The sequence below is a fragment of the Ailuropoda melanoleuca genome, chromosome 10 (assembly GCF_002007445.2).
Source record: "Ailuropoda melanoleuca isolate Jingjing chromosome 10, ASM200744v2, whole genome shotgun sequence".
Lineage (NCBI taxonomy): Eukaryota > Metazoa > Chordata > Mammalia > Carnivora > Ursidae > Ailuropoda > Ailuropoda melanoleuca.
In genome coordinates, this window is record NC_048227.1 from 4,850,431 (window position 1) to 4,855,650 (window position 5,220).

At 47.0% G+C, this 5,220-nt stretch overlaps 1 long non-coding RNA gene across 1 annotated transcript; it reads right to left on the reverse strand.

The window, feature by feature from the left end:
* Nucleotides 1-2,228: 2,228 nt before the first annotated feature.
* LOC109490929 lies at nucleotides 2,229-4,039 on the reverse strand. The gene is made up of 3 exons (XR_002144299.2): nucleotides 3,912-4,039; nucleotides 3,402-3,508; nucleotides 2,229-3,121 (listed from the first exon to the last, which is right to left on the reverse strand). It is a non-coding gene; the product is annotated as an uncharacterized LOC109490929 (long non-coding RNA).
* Nucleotides 4,040-5,220: the final 1,181 nt, after the last annotated feature.

The following is a 5,220-nucleotide window of genomic DNA, read 5'->3' on the forward strand; positions in this document are numbered from 1 at the left end:
CCGTGTAAAAATGCACCTGCAATTGAGCAGACCTGGACGGAACATAGAACAGAACAGAGGCTGGCGTGGATGGTTTTCTTTTGTTCCATCCTTTGTTGGTGGTGGTGCAATTGATTTGATAGAGGGAATGAATTCAGAGCCTCTCAAGGAGAGAGATGGGGTGCGCCTCACGGCTCTGCACTGAAGGGCTGTCGCGGAGGGGGCCTCAGGCTCCTGCAGCACTGCACGGGAGCAGACGGGGCGCCTCGCAGGGGATCACGTCCACGTACTCCCGTGTCCCCCGACGCTCACAGCTGCCACCCAGACCCGTGCTTCCCTCAGCGTGATGCGTGTCCCGCATAATTTCAAGACAAGCGGCCTTCATGCGTGCGTGTGTGTGTGTGATGGTGGGTGTTATTACGGCAAAATATACCTAACATGAAACTTTCCATTGTAGCCATTTACCAAGAGGACAAGTCAGTGGCACTAAGTACGTTCATGTCGTTGGGCAACCAGCACCACCGTCCATCCCACGGAACTTTTCCATCTTCCCAAACTGAAACTCTGTCCCCATCAAACAACAACTCCCCATCCCCTGTCCCCAGCCCCTGGCACTCGCCATCCTACTTTCTTTCTCTCTCTATGGATCTGACTCTTCCAGGAACCCCATATAAGGGGAATCCTACAATATTGGCCCTTCCATAGCTGGCTTATTTCACTCAGCACAACGTCCTCAAGGTTCATCCATGCTGTAGCACGTGTCAGAATTTTCTTCCTTTTAAAAGGCTGAATAACATTTCATTGTGTGGATTTTGTTTATCCATCCATCCGCGATGGACATGTGGGTTGTTTCCATCTTTTGGCTGCTGCAAATAATGCTGCTGTGGACATGTGTGTACAAATATCAGTTTGGGTCCCTGCTTTCAATTCCTTTGGGTAGATAGCCAGAAGTGGAATTGCCAAGACAAGTAGGTTTGGGGTGTTTTTCATTTACATAGTTATGTATTCATTGAATACACTGATTTCATTATACAATAGATAACTGTAGGCCACCACTATGTGCCGGATAGCACTTCCGAGCCCCGGGATACAGATCAGTGAACAAAACCCAAAACCTGCCCTCACGGAATGTACGTTCTAAAGATGAAAGACAGACAATAAAGCATAAATAAAACATTTAGGATATAAAAAGATGGTAAGAATTATAGGGAAAAAAACAAACAGAGCAGGGGAGAGGTTTGGGGTGTGCTGTTAGAAAATACTAAAACACAAAGCTTTTTCCTTCCTTCTGAGATTTCTCTCTCAACTTGTCGTTGTGTTTTTCAATTGCCACTTAATATCATTCTAAGTAAAAAAAAAAAAAAAAAAAAACCTCAAAAATCTACCTCCAGGGGACCCTGGGTGGCTCAGAAAGTTGAGCATTTGACTCTTGGTTTTGGCTCAGGTCATGATCTCAGGGTCCTGGGATCGAGCCCCATGTCAGGCTCCATGCTCAGTGGGGAGTCTGCTTGGGATTCTCTCCCTCTCTTTCTGCCCCTCCTGTTCCCGTGCTCTGTCTCTCGCTCTCAAATAAATAAATCTTTAAAAAAAAATCTACCTTCAACTCACTGATGAGTAAGGCAGAATTGAAAGGATAAGGACCACGGGTTGCCCGATCTTTCCCTCTCCTTCCATGCCATCATTTTCAAGATAGCTGGGTTCCTAACACAGGGAGGTCACACAGTAAGAAAGATGTGACAGGGTTCCTGGGATGTTCATGGTTCTTAAACCACCATTGCCTGCTTTCTGCATTTGAAGCAAGTTCTGGTCTGAATGGAAAGCGTGGCCTCTTTGGGCTGTCAGCATCCCTACCTATCAAGCATGAGATGTAACATGCTTATCTGATCCTAGCTTTGAATCTCACTGAACTGCCACACGCCCTGGGTCCTTGGAGCATCAGGAATGTTCTTCAGCAAACCGGTGGCAACCAACCACAGACATATTTAGTCCAGGTATCTCTTTTGTTCGTGTGTGTGCTCCATTACCCCGTGAAACCTCACCCAACACACACACAAGTTCAAAGAGAAAATTATTAAGAGTTTCAAAATGGTGAGCGCAGAGCATTCCACCAAACGTGGGAGTCCTCTGAGTGTGGGGCCTTGGCCACTGCGCAGGTCGTGGTTCGAGCTGCCCTGGCGTATAATCTGAAATCAGCCCCTGTACGCGGAGAGGGAGCCTAAAGAAAGAGGCAGGCCACTCCAAGCGGGGCGGGCGGCAGTTTTAATAAGCAAAGGGAACTTATACACGAGGTAGTCTCAGGCAGCAGCGAGACAAACAGATCCTTGCACCACCTGACAAATCTTAGAAGTTTATAAAAAGGCTTTAACTGTGTTGAGTCATATATACCATTCAGGTGTCCTCAACACACATCACTGTCTCAAGACTCCGACCTCGGAGCAGGCTCTGGGAACAGGAAAGGCAAGAGGAACCCACATTCCAAGGGAGGGAGAGGGGGCGAGGAGCCTCTGAGTACCCCATGACCCCAGCTCATGGGTCAATCAGCGGTCACGTTTTCTCGATGACATTCCTCAACAGTCACTCACCCATGAAGCCAGCCCTGCTCTGTTGATTCTGCTTAGAATGGCAGCTTGAGAATGCAGCGAGGAGGGACACTGTGTTGGGAGGGAGGCGGCAAGGAGGCTGGTCAAGGGCATTTCTTCTGATGACACTAGGAACACTTAGAGGAAACCAATGGCACCCAGGGCAGGAGCCTGTCTGCACTGGTCTGTGCAAAAGGAGAAACTGCAAAACATTTAAAAATGTCCATTGGACATTCAATTCAAAGATAGAACATCACAAGAAATGAGTCACCTCTCACCGCCTGGAGGAGCAGGCAAGAAGATATCATGCTAAAAAATTGAAAGAGTGACATCACAAAGTACTGGTGAAGATGTGGGGAAACAGGGACTCACCCCTTGCTGGGGGGTGGGGTGTAGAAATCACTTCATTCACTCCCAGAGCAATTGGCAATCCCCGGGCAGCGGGGCTGGAGAATGCTCGCACCTCACACCCCAGAACCCGTGTTTCCAGACACATTCCAGAGAGAACCTGTTGTGTGGGGGGACCAGGGAACATGGGACAAAGATGTTCATTGCAGCATTGTCTGTAATCGCAAAAAAAAAAAAAAAAAAAAAAAAAAAAAAAAAAAGAAAGAAAGAAAAAGAAAAAAGAAATTAGAAACAATATAAATGATCATACTTTTTAAAAACCAAAATGGAATATTAAGATAAAGGACTTATTTAAGGCAGTTAAAATGAACATTTATCAAGAACAAGTCTCAACAGCATGTTGGGTTAAAAAAAGCAATTTGAAAACTCTGCAGGGTGAAAATGTACATTTGAAAACACAAAAAACAATACTCTTTATTGTTTGCGACTACTTACCAAGGCAGCGGAAGTATGAAAGCATGGACAGGAAGGGCACAGGCCAACTTCAGGGTCAAGGTTGTATCCAGAGAGAATGAGATCCAGGAGGGATGCAAAGGGGATTTCTTAAAAGAAGAATTGGAAACATGCAAAGCAACAATGTTAACATATATTAATTCTGGGAAGGGGGGGGTGCATGAGTGTTTATTTTACTCCCTATAGTTTTCTGTAAGTTTGAGCCATTCCACAATTTTTAAAAATTTAAAAAAGGGGGCTCCTGAGTAGTGTAGTCAGTTAGGCGTCCCACTCTTGGTTTCAGCTCAGGTCATGATCTCAAGGTCATGGGATTGAGCCCCAGGACAGGCTCTGCGCTCAAGGGGGGAGTCTGCTTGAGATTCTCTCTCTGTCCCCCCCTCCTTTGCCCCTCCCCCCCGCTCTATCTCTAAAATAAATCTATAAACCTTTAAAAAAAAAAAAAGCAGTGTTGAAAAGTTTCCCTTTTTGTTCTTCACGCCTCCCCAGACTCACTTTTTAAGCCGAGGCCTGGGGTGAGGTGGGGTGACAGGATTGGTGGCGATGGAGTGGGGAATGAAAACCGGCGGGTGGCAGAAAGGTGAGACACGCCGCCTCCTTCATGGATCCAGTTTGGCTCCGCCCCCGCCCTTCTGTATCCATGGCAACCAGGGTCGACGCTCCCTGGACCAGCTGCCAAGTTGGGCTCCCGGGCGCCACCTGGTGGTCGTTCTGGTGGCGCGCTCCGCGAGGGGCCCCCAGGTGTGAGTCAGAGCGACCGCCTTGAGGGGCGCTTCTGAAAAATAAAGACCAGCGTTGTCCTGTCGCACCGGGTCCCTTGTAGCTGCCCTTAGGGCTGTGGTAATTCACTTCAGAAACGTCTTTCATTAAAGTTCGGCTACAGCCATTGACCACCAAGGGTTTGGGGTGTGTCTCCCGGTGCCCCGCACCGCTCTGGGCATTTACAGGTATGTGTCTTCATGGGGACCCCCAGAGCTCACTGTTACAAATTTTTTAGAGACCCCAAGAGAGGAGAAGGCTCTAAAATATGCCAGTGTGGACTTCTAGATAGCATAAACCCATTCTTTTCTATACTTTTTTTTTTAATCTGCTTTACTCTAAAAGTAACATGAATTTGTAGAAAGCTTGGAAAATCATCTCACCACCCACACAGAACCAGAACTAACATTTGGGCTTTATCCTTCTAGTATCCCTCTGCTCCATTCATTTTTGAGGGATTGGTTTCTTACCCAATTGGAAATTCCCAGGCTCAGAGCCGTTTTCTGCCAGGACAGGTAGACCCGGGTTACCAGCCCAGCTCCTCGGCTTACCTGTCACCTCAGTCAAATGAATGGATTTCTCTATGTCTCAGTCTTCTGACTCATAAAATGGGAATATGTTAGCTGCAACTCCCAGAGTCATTGGGAAATTTTCAACGATGTAATACAGATACAACATCTAGCATCGTGCTGAGTGCATAGTAAGCAATAGAAACTCAGCCATAGCTAAAATTACGGCAGAGCCTCGCATGGTATAATTACAGTATTCTGCAACCCACTTTGCTCACTTAAACACAGCATACACATTTTCCTTACGCGAAGGAAAAATTTAGTTTTTTCCTTTCTATGCAGGGGGAAAATCCCGTTCTCCTCTACTCTGTCTTTTGCCTGTGCGTCTCCTTTACTGCTCACAGAAAACACCGCACTGCTGATGACTCTGGTCACCAGATGCGTGGAGGTTTTTCCCGCACCAAGCAATTCTCTGTGACACGAGCTTAGTGTCCTCCAATTTAACTCAATCCTGGCACTATCTACCTGGAGAGAGT